At 39.0% G+C, this 19,558-nt stretch overlaps 1 protein-coding gene across 14 annotated transcripts in view; it reads right to left on the reverse strand.

Annotated features, from left to right (window-relative positions):
- TBC1D5 (TBC1 domain family member 5) overlaps positions 1 to 19,558 on the reverse strand; it is a 590,389-nt gene that overhangs the window by 375,363 nt on the left and 195,468 nt on the right. Inside the window, exon 1 of one of the 14 annotated variants that reach the window (XM_055570019.1) lies at positions 19,392 to 19,511. The exons of 12 other annotated variants lie outside the window; for them this stretch is intronic. The gene's annotated coding sequence lies outside the window, so the exon portion shown is untranslated. Of the gene's footprint in view, positions 1 to 10,049; positions 10,391 to 19,391; positions 19,512 to 19,558 lie in introns of those variants that run through there. One more of the 14 variants, XM_055570018.1, reaches the window with a different exon arrangement.

Raw genomic sequence — 19,558 nt, forward strand, 5'->3', positions numbered from 1 at the left:
TCAATCCCTGGTCAGGGAACCAGATTCCACATGCTGCAACTAAGCATTTGCATGCCACAACTAAGAGCGGGTACGGTCAAATAAATTAAACAAACAAACATATGAAAAAAAAGAAGAGAGGGCTTATTATAAAGACAGAAGACAATATATAGCGCTCACATAATATACTGGTGTCCATCGCCACCACTAAAAAACTTTTCGAGACGTTATTGCAATCTAGGGCTTCCCTAGTGGCTCAGACAGTAAAGAACCTGCCTACAATGTGGGAGACCTGGGTCTGATTGTTGGGTCAGGAAGATCCCCTGGAGAATGGCATGGCAACTCTCTCCACTATTCTTGCCTGGAGAATTCCATGGACAGAACAGCCTGGTGGGCTACAGTCCATGGGGTCACGAAGAGTCAAACACGACTGAACAACTAACACTCTCACTCTACTTTCAATGCATACTAAAAACAACATAATTCCATGAACTCCATGTAGAACAAACGAAGGCCTGAAAGGACTCACAAAAGGGTATAATTAACAAAACCACATGAATACTCAAGTGGTAATATGGGTCCACAGGGACTACAGAGGGCTACACAAACTCTGCCCCATCATCAGAGAAATTCACCAGCAAAAACAGATACCTCTTTTTCCTGTGTATATGCTTTAGGCAGAAGACTACAGTATATGCTTTAGGCAGAAGACTATAGTAGGCTATCTCCAAAATCTCACTGAATACCACAATAAAATGTTTAAAAGTACACTAAATTAGACACAGTCATTTCAAATTACAAGGTCATTTATATACTAACGGAAATAAGTAAGATATCTGAACGCTCTGAAAATTGTTTAAGGCCTGGAAATAGTGTCCTAATTTCTAATGGGAATAAACAGGATCAAGCACTTTAAGTGTTATTATTACAGAGTAATTTTTTCCTATAAAATCTAGAGATTTTCAAAACCAAATGATCCTTTCCCTCCACAAACCCAAATATACTCACTTTTATGTAAGTACAATTTAACAAAGTTTTCTTCAGCAAAGAAATGTTTTTATGCTGTAACTTTTAAAATTATAAATACATATTTAAAATTTCTAGGAATTTAAATCCAACAAAATAAAGTAAAAGATTAAGATGGCCAATTATTTTTAATACAGTAGGAAAATTCTGCTCAAGTAGTGTAAATTTCTAAGTCTTTACCAGTTAGTTAAGTAAAGCCACTACTTACTTAAATGTGGTAACTGAATCTAAGTGGTCAAATCAGTAAACTTACATAGTTTAATTATAAAATATACCTGTGCAGTCTACTGTCTTCCTCATATTTCAGAAACTAATACTTTGCTTTATAATATGGATTATTTATATGTGTAATATGGAACAACAGACTGGTCCCAAATAGGAAAAGGAGTACATCAAGGCTGTATATTGTCACCCTGCTTATTTAATTTATATGCAGAGTACATCATGAGAAATGCTGGGCTGGAAGAAGCACAAGCTGGAATCAAGATTGCTGGGAGAAAAATCAACAACCTCAGAACTGCAGATGATACCACCCTTATGGCAGAGAGTGAAGAGGAACTAAAAAGCCTCTTGATGAAAGTGAAAGAGGAGAGTGAAAAAGTTGGCTTAAACTTAACATTTAGAAAACTAAGATCATGGCATCCGGTCCCATCACTCCATGGAAAATCAATGGGGAAACAATGCAAACAGTGACAGACTTTATTTTCTTGGGCTCCAAAATCACTGCAGATGGTGACTGCAGCCATGAAATTAAAAGACTCTTACTCCTTGGAAGGCAAGTTATGACCAACCTAGACAGCATGTTAAAAAGCAGAGACATTACTTTGTCAATAAAGGTCCGTCTAGTCAAGGCTATGGTTTTTCCAGTGGTCATGTATGGATGTGAGAGTTGGACTGTGAAGAAAGCTGAGCGCCGAAGAATTGATGCTTTTGAACTGTGGTGTTGGAAAAGACTCTTGAGAGTCCCTTGGGCTGCAAGGAGATCCAACCAGTCCATTCTAAAGGAGATCAGTCCTGGGTGTTCATTGGAAGGACTGATGTTGAAGCTGAAACTCCAATAGTTTGGCCACCTGATGTGAAGAGCTGACTCATTTGAAAAGACCCTGATGCTGGGAAAGATTGAGGGCAGGAGGAGAAGGGGACGACAGAGGATGAGATGGTTGGATGGCATCACCGACTCGATGGACATGGGTTTGGGTGGAATCCATGGATTTGGGTGGACTCCGGGAGTTGGTGATGGACAGGGAGGCCTGGCGTGTTGTGGTTCATGGAGTTGCAGAGAGTTGGACGTGACTAAGCGACTGAACTGAACTGAACTGATTTATATGTAACACATACATCCCTTGGAGGAGCTTCCCTGGTGGCTTAATGGTAAAGAATCTGCCTGACAATTCAGGGGACACAGGTTCAATCCCTGGCTCAGGAAGATCCCCTGGAGAACAAAGTGGCAACCCACTCCAGTATTCTTGTCTGGGAAATCCCATGGATAGAGGAGCCTGGTGGGCTAGTTGGGCACAACTTAGCTACTAAAGCAACAACAATATCCTTTGAAACATGAACATTATACCTTATAGAATCTTTCCAATGATTTCCTGAGAGAAAAGCCTTAGCAACAAAAAAAGAAGAGTACAAAAATATTACTACTAGAATTTCATATTGTACTTGGTGATTGAAATTCTTGATATATTTCTTTAAACCACTTCATTTCACTCATAATTTTATTAAGTACTCTATAGAAATCTGCACAAAATAGCAATTCTGAATCCATATGGCAGGGCGCATACATGTATCTACAGTTGCATATGCAATCAAATATAAAAATCAATCGTGAAACAACCTGCATTAGAAGCATGTTATTCGTAAATTCATGCTTGTGCTCAGTTGTGTCTGACTCTGCAACCCCATGAACCCCATGGACAGAGGACCCCACCAGGCTCCTCTGTCTATGGGATTTTCCAGGCAAGAACACTGGGGTCGCCATTTCCTCCTCCAGGGGATCTTCCCAACCCAGGGGTCAAACTTGCATCTCCTGAATCTCCTGCATTGGCAGGTAGATTCTTTATCACCAGCACCAACCTGGGAAGCATGTTAACAAAAAACTAAATTTTAAAATAAATTTCAACATTTAATGTAATTATATACTGATGACAAACCTCGTAATTTCAGTAGACTTTAAAACTTGTACACTGACATTTTATAAGTTAAATTGCTGGATCAAATCCTTAGCTCATCTAATAAAATACTGTCAAACTCTGCTCTAAAGTCACTGTACCAAATTACATTTGATATGGGAGATTCTGTATTGGTATCACAAGCCTTTCCTGTTTTTGTCAGTCTGAAGGGTATGAAGTGGTATCGCACTGTGGTTTTAATTAGCATCACCTTGACTTTCCGTCTGCTGTACTAGTGAGGGTACTCTAGAGAAACAGAACAAAGAGGAAACTTTCCTTCCCTGCTCTTCCCTTCTTCCTTCCTCTTCCACTTCTCTCTCTCTCCCACCTTTCCCCCACCCCATCCCATGCAAATAAGGACATACATAGATGTGGAATTCCCTGGCAGTCCAGCAGTTTACTGGCAAGGGCCTGGGTTCAATCCCTAGTTGGGGAACTAAGATCCCATAAGCTGTGCAGCATGGCCAAAATCGTAAATAAATGAGTGCTACTGAATATTGCTTTTACATACACACACATACACACACACATATATATATAGAGAGAGAGAGACAGAGACAGAGACAGAGAGAGAGATTTACTATAAAGAAACTGGCTCTCATGATTAATGGAAACTAAAAAGTTCAATGATCAAAATGGGAAAGCAAACAAATGATTCAGGAAGAGTCAATGGGCTAGCCTCTCAGACAGGAGGAGATAATGTTCCAGTTTGAAGGCAGAAAGGGATGTTGTATATGAAGTCCAAATCATTGCACTACAGAATCCTTCTTGCTCATTAGAAAGGTCAGCTTTATGTTCTATCCAGGCCTTCGACTGACTGGATGAGGCCCACCTACATTACAGAGGGCAGTGTGCTTTCTATTTATATACTAATTTCATCCAAAACACTGTCACCAAAACACCCAAAATAATGTCTGAGCAAACACCTGGGCACCCCATGGCCCAGCTCTCTCTACTGGCCACTCAGGTCTCTCTATCAGAGTGCGGTCGTATGTTTTGCCCAGTTCTCAACTGGGTGGTCTTTTGCTCAGTGATTTATAGGACTTTTTAAAATTGTGGCTATTTAATAATTCTAACACTGTACTGAAAGACAACAGAATAATGCATAGTATTTATGTTATTATTCAGGTACACTTTAAATGATACCCATATGCCAAATTATATTGCGGGATACATTCATTAAAAAAAATGATTTAAAGAAAACCACATTTTCTCTGTGTACAATGAACAACAGATTATGTTCCCAAATAAGAAAGAAACAGAAATGATTACGATGATACTTCATTCAATGTCTTTCTCTGTGCTAAGAAATATTTGCAGATTACTAATATTTAATGGAAAGCTTAACTAAATGCCAGGCACTGTGCTTTGTTATTATGCCATTCAATCTTTCCAGCAATCTTATAAAAAAGATGGCATTATTAGTCCTATTTTATACAGGTGGATACTGAGGCTCGCAGGTTAAAGATCTCAGCCCAAGGTCACACACTGAGTGGCTGGGACATGAGTTCAAACGTCTTCAGAAATCCATTGCAAGGCGTCCCTCCTGTCTTCCTACCATGTACAATGGCTCCGTGAAAGGAACATATGGGAATAAAGGATGAAAAGAGGCAACATCACTGCTATTCTGACACTAAATCTATCAGGAGGAGATAGACCTATAATAAAAGACAGAATGTCACAGCAGAAGAGATGTATTAAAAGAGCTCTAACTCTATGAAGCCAAGGGATAATTACAAGGGACTACAAAGACTTCATGGAGAAAGTGAACTTATCCAGGACAGACTCTCAAAGAAGAATAACATCTTGATGATAGGCAGGGGGAGCTGAGGAGAAGTCAACATAATAAAGACTGTCCCAAAGGCAGCAAAATGAACAGAAAAATAATAAATGCCTAGGGCCACAAAAGGGAAATCTGCAATGAGAAAAAGGCAGCTGCAAAACAGACATGGAATATTATATCACATGAAATGCAAATTATTAATAAAGCTTTATATTTAAAAAGCACTTTGCACTTTACAAAACCTTTACATGTACCATATGATCTCAACAGGAGTGATACTGTCTTTGAGGGGATGAAAATTGGCTATGGGGGTGGGGCTGGAGAGAAATCTTAGACATTACAATGGCTTATGGCCCACCAAGAGACCACAGAAGATAAACAGATATACAGCGTATCCGTGTACATCTGTGGTATTAAAACATCACTGGGAAAAGGGGAGGATTAGGGGAACATTGTTTAAAAGTTTTTTAGGGAAGCAATAATGAACAAACATGGTTGACAAACACTCACTTACTGAGGAAGAAGGGTAACTGTCCTCCTTTTAAAAAGAGTATAAGAAAAATACAACTGGAAGAGTTAAATCAACGAGTAACAGAGAGCATTAAGTAGTTCCCAGCAAAATGAAATGTTACTGTGTATGTGAATGTGTGTGCATGTATCATAAAATAATGTGCAACCTCACTCATAATTAAAGAAATGTCAACTAAAAAAATTACATGTAATTCTCATCAAATTTGCCAAATAAAAAAAGGTGGATAATACCTAGTGTTGATAAGGATGTGGAGAAATATGCGTTTTGATTTTGATTAACTTCATTATAGAAGCACAAATTTTTGAAAAGCAATCTGGCAACAACTATCAAAATTATAAATGTGTATGCCCTTTGGTTCAGCAATGCTACTGTGACGAATTTATCCTACTGACATGCCCCCCAGCCAAATCCATGCTGAAAGATGTTGACTGTAATAGCCAAAAACTATAAACAACCTAACTATCCATCGATAAAGAATTGGTTTTATAAATTTTGGTAACCCAGAAATGGAATAACACATAAGCATTAAAGGTATAGATTCACTTTTAAAGTATACAAAGGATACTGAAATCAGCAAGTAGCAGAATATATACAGCATGACTCCTTATTTTGAAAATATATATAAATATAAGCTTGCTATGTCTGAGGAAAGATTTTTCAGTTTAGAGCCCTGTGTATGCTTTAAAAAATTATAACATGAGGATATATCCTGTAAGAAATATTTGCTTATTAAAACATAAAATAACTTATTCAAATTCATACAATTAGGAAGCAGAGCTATTAATAAAATCCTATTCTTTGGACCCATAACCTACTTTACATTCCCTATTACATCAATACAGTAATGCCTGTGTTTGCAAAATGTCTACTGAAATTTAATACACCTAACATTTCTCCATACCTTTCCTGACCTATCCATATCTACGCCTAATCGTCTTCGTATCTTTTCATTCTCTTAAGATATCCAGTGTTTTCCTTCCTCTATTTCTTTGGGCCACTAGCCTTGGTCAGGGAAACCTATCTCAATCCATTCCTCTCTCTCTGAAACCTTTTCTTTTTCACTCCTCTATTCTCATGACCTAACAAAGAACAGACAGTAAATATTGTTAAATTAATGAATAAATATTCATCAGACCAGATGCCACTAATCACTTCTCAAAGTTCATCTCAAATGTTCAATTCTCTCTGAAATGTTTCCTAACTCCTTTTCATTCAATTTTAAACTTTTGAATTGAATAAATTCAGAAATTAGATCATGTTAAAGTCAATCACATATTTCTACTGCAAAAAAAAAACAAAAAACAAAAAACAAAAAAAAAAACAAGAAACCAGTTAGCAAAACAGAAGTGTCCTTTCTTCTAAGAGAATGAGAGGAGGAGAGGAGCCCGCAACGCAGCGCGGCACCGCTTCAGCGCTCCTGCAGCGGGGGCCTTCAGCTCTGCCCCTGCTGACACCAGGGCCAAGCCACATTTTGGGCTCAAATGGAGGACACGCCTTTGCTCATCATCTGACCTCAAGCATGTCGGTTAAACTCTCTCCGCCTTGGTGCCCTCAGTGTAAAAGTGGTAAGTACACACGTCACAGGTTTTGTGAGGATTAAACAAACGACGCTGAAGGACTACAACACCTGCCAGGTCCGCAGCCAGCACTCGGAAGTGTCAGCTGGTCTCCTGATGACGTCACTCGGTCACTGGGTGCATTCACCCAGTCAGGCGACCAGAACAAGACAGGGAACAGACGGTGCGTCGAGTTCAAAACAGAAATCCTCCGAGTGCCCCTTTAGATTCATTCGCTACCTTATACATGAACACAGATTTCACGTCCCGCTCTCCCAACGTGCCTCTCGAGAAAGGACAGGAGGCAGGAAGCAGGAGGCAGGGCCGGCAAAGGCAATGCCTGCCGAATCCTCGCGGGCCCGGAGGCCGGGCCGGGGATGGCCAGTTCCCGGTAAACACAGGAAGAGTCTCTGTCTTCAGAGAATTTGTATTCCAGGTGAAGAACACTAAATCATGGCTTAAACACAGCTCACGTGTCACGCAGCGTGCTATGTTATGAGGAAAACGTAAAGAAGCTGAGGAGACAGAGTGACGGGGAAGGACGTGGCGTTCACGCGGGAGCTGGCGGCTGATCCGAGGACGTGTGGTCTTCGCAGACCCCAACCCGCGGAGCACGCACCTCAGCAGCAGCGAGGGTCGCAGACACGCTGGGTCTCAGACTCCAAATGCAGCCACAGGGGCGGCTGCGGGTCGATGGCTGTGACTAAGCTCATCCGCAACAGTGAAGAAACTAGAGCTCACTTCTCTCTCTTTAGAGGAAATGATGGCAATTTAGATGAAAGGAACAAGAAAAGAAGCACAGTATTTTAAAAGGAACAAGCTTGGGAATTAACGCTTCCTCTCACAGCCTTCCATTCTCTAGTTCCTCAAGGTATTCTTGCATATTTCAATATCTGGCATAAAATATCATCCATCAGCCAAATCTCTTATCTGGAATACCTGTACTTTCTTGGAAACTAAACAAAAGTCTCCTCCAATTATTTACCTAAGTTCAAAAACATACTCAATTTTTTTCTGAAGTAAATTTATTTTCAATATTCCCAAAATACCTCAATCTGTTCTTTCCTTACAATTAAAAGATAACATATTTAAGACACAGCACTAGCTTATCTGACCTATTAAGGTCAATATGTAAAGAAAGCAAAAATACCCAAGCTTGAAAGTAAACTTAAAAGTATAAATATCATAAATTAAATCCAAAGCCTTGAGCTGTTTTTGAGTAAATAACAACTGTTGAAGGTCAGGAGCTCCTAGCCCAGTGTCTGGCCTATGAAGTTCAAGAAAACTAAAAAAGAGGAAAAAACACACGGATGGGCTGGCAAAGGAAAATACCGATACCACCTCACCCCACCTCAGCGTCATGAGGCAGAAAGGCAACACACAACCAAGACTCTTCCTTCAGTGATGAAAAATACTGCCCTTCCTAAAAAGATTCTAGTCAGAAACTGCCAACGGTAGGTGTGGATTGAGTAAATCTATCAACAGTGTCAGTATGGCAGAGAGCTTGTGCATTATCTAATATGCCAGCAGGCCCTTAATGGTTATCAGCCCTCTCAGCTATGAATGTAAGTAACAAAAATATTTTAGTCAGCTCTAGAAATGCTTCTGGATTTTGGCCTCATATAGTATTATGCTTACATTATTGTACTTTTGTTTCCAGAACAATTTATAAAGCAGATAAATCTGTAAATCTAGGAACTCAGGAACGTCTGTCTTTCTGCCATCATCACACACACACACACACACACACACCCGTACACAAGCACCCACGCGCACACACACCCCACTCCTTCACCTTACTTCATCGTGAAGTGCCCTTATAAAATGGAATTTGTAAAATATGAACTAACTTCTGCCTATATAACCAAGATCAACACTGTATTTTCCTTAAACCCATGGTGAAGTTTTCCACAGCAGTGGCGAGGGGAAGCAGAGGTTAGTATACAGACTCTCGTTCCTAAAGAAACAGAGCAAGAAAGTGGAAGATGGAAATGAAAGCTCCTTATTCTAGAATTAGTACCAGTGCACAGAATTAAATAGCTTATTTTAGACATTTTCCATTTTTCAGGATACTAAAGCATTATTTCTAACAGTTTAGGTGAAGAAATTACTCAAAAATGTCCACATTCTCTTCATTAATGGAAAGCCAACTTGATGCATAAGAGATATCTCTCAGGACAGAAACATGTATCCTATCTAAACCTTAATAAATGTATATGGATATAGGTCAATAGCTAAGGAAAATTTAACTAGAACAGAAATCTGATTCAGATTCAAATTAACAACTTCCCCTTACCCCTTCCCTCTGGCAGTACTTGCGAAACCTGTAGCAACAAACTATCACTTCATTATCTTCCCACAAGATGCTGGTTTTCCCTGACACCTCAGGGTGCTCCTGAGATGGGTATCTGACATGACACCTCCACTTCTCGCCCACGTTTAACAAGAGAAAGGGAAGGAAGAGAGTAGATGGTGCTGGTGTTACAAGCGCGAGAACGCAGCCCTTCATGAACACTCAAACTAACTGTAGGGCTCAAACCCTTCTCACTACATCCCAGCATCTGACGCGTTCTGAGTCCTCCCTGTAAAGTAGTTATTACGCTGTAGGGTCATTCATTCTGTGCTAACTGATGGCACTCATTAACTAATGATTAACTAATCATTAACTAACTAGAAGAACTAGTCTCATTTAAAATAAAACGTAAGTGAAAAAGCATAGTAATTTAAAAAATGGTAGTTGTTTTAATGATTTTTGTTTAATCAAATAAAGTTGAGTAATCAAATGTGGTTTTCAGAAAAGCCTATTTTTATTTTTTTTACCTAAAAAGAATCCCTCAAAGACATAAACAGTAAGTTTCCAAGTCAACTATTCAGTATCAAACTTGCCTGGCTGTGTAACAACATAACATTTAAGCTTTCTTCAGGGATGTTATTATAATAAAGATGTAATTGATCTGATCTTCCTGCTTTGCAATAATACCCAGAAACGTGTAGTAACCTACATGCAAAAACATGCAAGACTTTCAGGGCTGAGCCATGAATTAAATCTAGAGATCAAGAAGTTCACGTATTTCTCCCCAACCATATCCGCTCACAAGGCCATCTCCAGGCAAGTGTGTATCATCGCTGCTCCAATGTCTGCATAGCTGGGTACAAGCATTCAGAGGGCAGGAACTGGCCCATACACCGTGCGCTCGTGGCCCCGGGCATAGCCACGCTTGCACGTGACTCTTACTACATCCCAGCTGAGAGGCATTTGACAGCACAACTGCTGAGCTTCACTGCTCCCCGCATGTGAAACCTCGTGCCTCGTGATCTCAGCAGTGCCATGTGTGCTGTGATAGTTAAGGGCCTGTCAGTGTTTCCATTATAAACTCTGGTTTTCAGAGGTTTGTATCTTGGCCTATAAAAATAGATTCCGGTCTGTAACTTGGCATAGAAAGTACTGGTATCAGCCCAAGAGAACATTTTTTGTTCCAATGATTAAAATAAAAATCTGTTTAGTAGTTTTAAGTTAAGAGAGTGTTAAGGGGTGGGGGGGGGGGGCGGGGCGGGGAAGTATAGAATGTTTTTAAAACCACCACCAAAACCCAGTGCTCTGCAGTCTCACTCACTGCTTCACTTTAGATTTTGAAACGATTAACACAATATAAACCAATGATACTGAGTAAATGAAAAAACCTAAAAAGAGTTTTAATTAAGAACTATGAGAGATACCAAAAAAAAGTCATAAACTTTTAAGCAACTACAAATGTAGTATCTCAAATAATTCCCACATTTAAAAATTGACCAAGTACTCCTGACAGTAAACCGAAACTATTTCAAAGATGTGTTTTTCTAGATACATAAAAATTATGTTTAATGAATCACTACCTGTAGATTCACTTCAGATTAGAGGCGATAGTCATCAATCCTCTCTTCAATTTATGCAATAAGACGTTTCTAAAACATATTATATATAAAACTCTGAAGTAGTAGTCTTACATACTGTTTGTTAAAAACTATCTTTAAGTTTTGGGGGTATTTTTTCGCCATAACATAGATTTGTCTCCTTCAAAAATATAACTGTTATGTAACACTGCTGCATCTTAAAAAAACACATTTTTGAAGTAATAACTTCTATCTGATAAAGGGGGTATAGCACTGTTACAACTACCACGGAGGGCAATTTGGAAATAGCTATCAAAATTATAAGTGTATATACATATGCATAGATACTCTTTGACCTTGAGATTACATTCTTAGGAAATTATCCTGTGAATATACTTCAATATGTGGGAAACTATATAGCTGTAACTTAAACACACAATATTTCTCACAGAATTTTTACAAAAGCAAAATGGTGAAACCAACATAAATGTAAAAGCATGCAGTGATATTACTATTAAAACAGAGGAGGCCAAAGATGGATATATTGATATAGAAAGACTTCCAAGTTATAAGTAAAAATAGAAGGCCCAATGTTACTACCTGTAGAAGGAAGGAAAGAGAGAGGAACACATGTATATGTATACATGCACACACACACACACACACACACACATATAAAGAGAGCGGAATCTGCTTTTGCAAACATAAAACATTTCTACAAAGACACACAATAAACCAACAACAGAGATGGTTTCCCACAAAAACAATGTAATAATTCTGAGTGGTATTCCTAATCAAAATCTCAGTATCAGATAATATAACCAAAATAACAGTGGGGCGGGGGGACAACACTAAGCTCTGAATTACTTAAAAAAATAATAAAATTAGGTATTATTCCTGTATTCAGCCCAGTGGTCCTCAAATGTTGGTGTATAGCAGAATCACCCAAAGTCTCATTAAACAAAGATCCCTGGACTCCATCCTCAAAATTCCTGGTTAGTATCTAAGGCTGAGCTGCTGGTCCAGGGACCATACGTTGACAATCTCTCTTCTAGATAAGTGACTATCTGATCAATGTTGTACATAAACACCCACCTGGTGCAACATTATAATCTAGTTATTATCAATAATATTTCAAAAATAATGCTTGTTTTCTTAAAACTTAAGAAGTCTGGATGGTGAAGGTGGATGATAGTTGAGATTATCCTAAGCAGAAAGTGAAGAGAAACTAAAAAGCCTCTTGATGAAAGTGAAAGAGGAGAGTGAAAAAGTTGGCTTAAAGCTCAACATTCAGAAAACTAAGATCATGGCATCTGGTCCCATCACTTCATGGGAAATAGATGGGGAAACAGTGGAAACAGTGTCAGACTTTATTTTGGGGGGCTTCAAAATCACTGCAGATGATGACTGCAGCCATGAAATTAAAAGATGCTTACTCCTTGGAAGGAAAGTTATGACCAACCCAGATAGCATATTAAAAAGCAGACACATTACTTTGCCAATAAAGGTTCGTCTAGTCAAGGCTATGGTTTTTCCAGTAGTCATGTACGGCTATGAGAGTTGGACTGTGAAGAAAGCTGAGCGCCGAAGAATTGATGCTTTTGAACTGTGGTGTTGGAGAAGACTCTTGAGAGTCCCATGGAGTGCAAGGAGATCCAACCAGTCCATTCTAAAGGAGATGAGTGCTGGGTGTTCTTTGGAAGGAATGATGCTAAAGCTGAAACTCCAGTACTTTGGCCACCTCATAGGAAGAGTTGACTCATTGGAAAAGACTCTGATGCTGGGAGGGATTGGGGGCAGGAGGAAAAGGGGATGACAGAGGATGAGATGGCTGGATGGCATCACTGACTCGATGGACGTGCGTCTGCGTGAACTCCGGGAGTTGGTGATGGACAGGGAGGCCTGGCGTGCTGCGATTCATGGGGTCGCAGAGTCGGACACGACTGAGCGACTGAACTGAACTGAAGCAAGGGGAGAGGAGGAACAAGGAGTTTAGTTCTACTGCACTTTTGAAACTCAGCCTTTCATCTCCATTTCTGCCACAGATGGAAACCAGTACAATGACTGAAAATATAAATTGAAAAATAATATACTGAGGTGAAAATTACATCACATGATAACTACAAAGGGACATATAACTGTGGGTCCATATACCGACATATTTATTTTTCGTTTGTGACTACATTGTTTTTTGATTAGTCATATGTGTCATTAGCCACTGGCAGGTAAACCTTATCAACTTCAAACAGAGGTGTTTGCATTAGGACCCTTCAACACTTACATGTTTAAATCCTAACCCCAGGGCCTCAGGGTGTGGCCTTGTTTGGAGACACAGTAAGAACAATATGATCAGGCGGCCCATGTCATAGGACTGGAGTTCTTCTGGAAAGAGGAAATGCAGCCCCAGGTAGAGGGAGGACAATGTGAAGACACGGGGAGAAGGTGGTCATCCAGAACCGAGGAGGGAGCCCTCGGCAGGAGCTCGCGCCCCTAGAACCAGCTTGCCCTCTGACCGCTCGCCTCTGGAGCTGGGAGACAGGTCCACCCCTGTGTGGCACCCTGTCATGGCAGCCCCAGCAGACCAGTGCAAGAGCTTCCAGGCTTTTTTCACTTTAGAAGTTGAATGACTATCGTGACAAAATATTGTATCAAATGTTGAGATCACAGAAATGATTAATATTATTACTTGAGATGACATAAATGTTTATGATTCATTAATTAGATTTCAGCAGTTCTAGTCAGAGTTTACCGATTCAATGAGTCACCAACAAAAGGAAAGAGACACCAGCACCGAGTTCTACCTCCTTTCTCCTGTCAACCGCAGGGCTTTCTCACCGGTCCCTCTAACCCAGCATCTACCTGACAGGCGGTGTCCCTTCTGACAGCACCCTTCATGCAATTTCCCTGATAAAAATGTTTCAATAAATATCATAAATTTCGATAAAAGAACATTTGCTTTTTCCCATTTCAAGTTCTAGTCAATCATACCTCCCAACAGATGTCTCCTTAAACAAATTTCTTAAAACCATTGGTTTAGTCTGCACCTGAAATGTCTTGAAAAGAATAAGCAATTACTTATTATGAACAAAAGGGATAGTAATAGAATAAAGTATCATGTAATACACTTGCACATACCTATTCTCTTTCAAATAATCCCTCAGTAAGTAGAGCAAAGCACTAACTACCTCAAACTTTGAAGCAGTTTGAGGGTACAGAGTGACTGGTGTTCTTGGTCTGCGGACACCTCGTAAACGCCCTCGGCTATCGTGGAAATCCTCTCTCTTGATTCCAAAGCTTGGATGTTAACTTCTCCTGAGGGGCTTGTATCTTACATAACCTTCACTTTGTATTGTGCATCAGGGTGACAAACATGGCCACAATTACAAACTTAACTTTCAATTTCCTGTAATTTTATTATCAAATGTCTCAACTGCTGAACTGCTATCCATTTGTTTCAGCTATCCATTTGGTATAGCTCTCCATTTCTTTCATCTTTATAAAAACAAATAGCATTCAATTGTCAGAGAAAAATAATTCTACAAATTCTTCTCTAGCATCTATCCTCCTTTCTCCCTTCCTCTCTGGGTTCACTTACAGGGTTTAAGAATCTAACCAGGCTGCCGATAAACCTCTATTATGCTACAAGTAAATATATTCACTAGGTAAATAAATTTCACACCTTCAAAAATTATTAAAGACTGTATCTTGGCCCCTTTATACATAATACTCGAATGCTACAATTTCTTTCAGGCCCCAGACAGAACATCTCTTATTAGTCCTACAATTAAATGATTCAGCAACCAGCCACACTGTCTTTGCCTTTTAACAGTTCCAATCAGTAGCAGATCTAGGTGTAATCAACAGCAGCAGGGGGCTTTGGGAAGCAAAACAAAACAGAAACAGTGGGAATCTTTACTGGAATACAGTAATTGATACAAGGGAACATTACAGGCTATTTTAATCCAAGTTAATCTAAGATATTAGAGTCTGATTTTATAATCAGAAGTGAAATAAGCAGGGCAACTTTTAAGTATATGAACACAGAACAAATTTCAAACAGTTAACAAGGTTAAAATAAAAGGGGACTGCTCTCAAAAGGAATCTTCTTAGCCTCAGAAGGGTCATTACTTCTGTTCTGGTTACTTAGCACGCACTTAGCTGATAAATTAAAGCCCTCCTTACCTCCTACTGTTACCACGCCTAACCAATTTCATATCATATACTTATAAAAATCCAAGCATCTCAGAGAGTAACTGGCAATGCTCTTACTTCTCCTAAGACATGCTTAAAATTTTACCAACAACATCAGGACAGTCTTAAAATGTAATTTAGCAAAATGCTCTCATTTCTTTCATTTTCCTATTTTTGATTCCCTCGCCTAGAGTATAGGGATGGTAGTTCAGTGCGGCGGCTGATGCAGGGAGCACAATCAAAAGCCAATGGTGGTATGATGGGATGGCTACAAATTTTAACTCGACAAAAATTCACAAATGGAAATGTTACCATAGTAACTACCTGATCATTGCACATGAGGTTAGCTGATTTCATGATCTAATTCTATAGCTGTTTATTGCAATATGTGCAATGAGACGTCTGCGACACTTCAAGTCTCCTATTTCCTTACTCTGCTCTGAAGAACAAGATGTGAGGGATGCGGCTGACACGTTTACAGTCTTGTCCAATTTTCCTATACTTCTTTCAAATCTTTCAAAACATGAAACAGTTTAAAAAAATTAGTTGGCTAAGGTTTAAAACATCTAACTGCAGAATCCTACATAGGACATATTCCAACTCAGAATGTTAGAATTTCATGTGGCAGGAAACCAGTGTACCTGATGGCAAGCATTTCTCTTTCTGAAAATGTTTCCAAAGTTGTCAGCAACTCTCTACAGTGCTTTTACCTCAAAAAGCAGTGTTTTGTATTGTAAAAGGAAAAACATAAAAACAAAAAAACATTTTGTATCCTCCATCCGGAAAGTACATGAATACAAATGTTCATAAAAATCATTATCAGTAAATTGACGTTTCTCTTGAAAAGGTGCTTTTAATAACAATCTTTCTAGACTTCTTGCAGCCACTGTTCGGAAAGAAAACGCATTAGACATAAACACGGCAGGCACAACAGTACAGGGTGCTGATGCTAGTCTGTTCCTCCCTGTCGCCAAGAGTCACTTTATGATTAAAGCTAAATTATAAAACTAATTTACACTGAAAAATAATAAAGCCATCCATTTATTAGGGTTTACAGAATAGAGGATATATGTACATTAGAGAAACTATACGATATACATTAAAAAAATAATTTTCTTGGCCCTTTGAAGTATAAATTCTTAGGTAAATCTGAAGGGGATTTTCAAAAATTTTTCCATTATTCTACTGAAAATTATTTCCAACAGCATTAATTTGAGTAACTTCTGTTATCAGTTTTAACCATTTCCAAGAATGTGTTATTTTTAAAACACTTGTATCAAATGGAAATTTCTCTTCCATATCTAGTTGGTACCGTTTGATCAAAACAAACCAGGTTATCTCTTCATTTTCCCATTCAGTGAAGTTCACTACTGGTCATAAGATATTTAAAAGTAAAGTTATCTAAAAACTAGTTCTTATTAATTTTAGTGGTTTTTGTCACTTGATAAACAAATGAACAAAAATACAGATGTTAACTGACTAGGAGAAAAAGCTTAAAATATTTATTAATCATACTATAACTATTCAACAAATATGCAACAGATTGGACTTTCCTCTCCCATATAATGTTTCAATAATGAATACTTTTCTAATATTCTTTTGAAACTATAGTGTACATAAAACATAAAATTAATCCATTTAATTTTATTCCCAACGTCTACAGGTTTGTCCTGTGAAATAATCTGAAGTCAAGGAAGGTGACCTCAGAAATATTATGTAGACTGATTTTTTAAATGTAATAATGACATATTATCAAATCAAGTGTCTTAAATCACTGAGTCTCTCTCCTTTTATGTGATTTGCACTTAATAGTAAAGAAGCATTTAAATGTTTCACTGCGATGAATGTGATTTAGATCGCTCACACCCAGGGTTACAGCGGGTCACCCAGCGTCTCTCCCCCATCTCACTGCCTCCACCTGCAGTCTCGGTTCACGTTCAGCTGCAGTCCCAACACCTATGCTTTCATTTTCCTAATCACGCGGAAGCAACACTGCACTGCGAAAAGGGCCATGCTCACGTGAACTCAAACACATCTATAAAAATAAACCAGAATTCACCAAATATTGAAAATTAAAAATGTAAGTGTACATCACAAAGCTAAAAAAAGGTACCAGCAAGTGTCCTCGTCTTCAGTCTCACCCACAGTCGAGGTAAGAAGCGCTTTAATCTGTAATGCTTACATCATGGCCACAATTAAGACTGCCATAAAACAGAAACTGTCACGAAATAACTCAAAATTTTTATTCCAATATAAGTAATGCATTTATTACTTCAAATAAAAAAACAAGAGTACCCAGTCTTCTGGAAACAGACCGAGAGACAGTAAGTGACGCCAAGAAGGCGACCCACCTGCTAGCTTCTCTAAACGGTATGCTGCCATCAGGACAGAGCACTTCCGTATCTGTGAGCATCACCTAATACCATACACATAACGCTTTAAATAAAAACACAGTAAATGGCTATCACTCGGACTCTTGCAGTGTGCCTGCAGTAAGGTATGAGTGTAAATTCACAACCACGTGCGCAGAAAACCATCTAAAACCAGTAACTGCGACATTCCCATCATCTTCCTCCTGCATCTGTCCTTTAAAAATTAATTCAAGACAGAAATTAAAATTATTTAAAAGAACTTTCAATAGAGTGCTTTATTTTCAAAAGCAAGTAAGAATTAAACAGTAAGACAGCAGTAGAGACATGTGGGTGTGCACAAGCACGCACGCACACACACACACACACACACACACACACACACACACACAGCAGAAGACTTCTTCCCCTGGCTGCACCACCGCTTTGCAGACAACAAGCTAATTTGGGTTCGTATCATGCGTCTGATCGGTCACACAGTGATACAAAACAGAAATAAGGAAAGACGACCATCTGCTTGTTAGCTGAAACTATAAAAGTATATCTTTTTAATAAACAATAAAATTAGTTTGACAGGGCAGAGACCACCTGAATAGAAAATCAAATATTTCATGTTATTTAAGGTGTATGTCTGCTGGCTATTAAAATACTCCTCTTTAATTTATTACAGCAACACACACAATACTCATGTCATCCCCATTTTCTAAATCAATAATCAGCACAGCATGCTTCATTAACAGTGACCAATCACGGATGAGCTGGGGATCTCATTTTACAACATGAGCATTCCTAAGACATAAACCATCTGCTACTTGTAGTAACAGAAAAATCAAATTAATCCATTCTTATCATGCATTCAGATTTTAAAGCAATTAAAGATGCTCTTAGTGTAATCGCAGCCACAGAAGTAGTTCTGTAATGAGGGAAGCAAACTCTTCACTGAACTTTCTGTCATTCTCAATACATTTGAAAACTTTACAAGCTTTCTGCACTCCAGTGGGCCATTGTTCTCTGCACACAGATGTTGAAAACAACAAGCAATTTTTATTAAACATTTAATCTTTGCACATTTGAAGGAGTTTAAATACTGAACAGTGATCAAAACATAAAACATATAAACACCCCAAATAATTGCATATTAAAATGAGGCACAACGTCCAATTTAAACTTGCAATAGCAAGAAATTGAGAACTGAGGCTTTCCTGATTCCTTAACCTCCTGCCTCCATCCCTTTTATTTTCTAATACATATGGTTTGTGCGATGCCGTCTCCAACATCTGCAACACCTGAGCAATGGTACCAGCAGCTTTATTTCTAAATGGTATAGATCTGTGGTTTTATGTAACCTCTCCCCTCTTAGGATGTCTGTAACAGGAAAACTATTATTCAATACTAAAACTATTATTCAATAACTAAAAGTGGAAAACACCGAACAGGAACCCTTCCAAATGATTAACACAAGGACCTGTGCTCTTGCGGGGTGGGGGTGGGAGGAACAATCACAGAGACAACAAGGAAGCAATCTTCTCAAAGCAAAGGAAGCAATCTTCTCAAAGCAAAGGAAGCAATCTAGTGGGTGAAACTGACTTCCCTTACAGCGCCCCCACCCGCCCCCTACTCCCCCCCCCTCAGAAAAAATTGTGTGAAATTTCCAAACTTCACTTCAAAGTCATAATTTAAATCAAAATACTTTGGAAATGTTTCAAAAGAGGACAAAAGTAATTATAGTTTCCAAATGAAATACAATTGTACATATCGTCTTCCCTCCTAAATACTGAGGGATGAATAGGAGTTTGGGAGCCAGCAAAGGGAAGGCTGCGGGGAAAGGTGATCTGGAGGCTGCAGGGAGCAGAAAGGCAAAGGATGAAAGACGACACTCTTTCCAGGAAAAACGACGAAAGCTGCAGCCCATACCTGGCAGTATTCCTGGCCCCGGGACACAGGTCCTGACCACATGGGGCTCGTAGCAGGAGTCCGACAGTAAGCAACCATGAAAACACCAGGGGGAACCGATGGCTCTGATGAAAATGAAACAAATGGACGGGACGGAAAGACAGTGAGGCTGTTTTAGACTGGATGGG

The sequence above is a fragment of the Bubalus kerabau genome, chromosome 2 (assembly GCF_029407905.1).
Source record: "Bubalus kerabau isolate K-KA32 ecotype Philippines breed swamp buffalo chromosome 2, PCC_UOA_SB_1v2, whole genome shotgun sequence".
Lineage (NCBI taxonomy): Eukaryota > Metazoa > Chordata > Mammalia > Artiodactyla > Bovidae > Bubalus > Bubalus kerabau.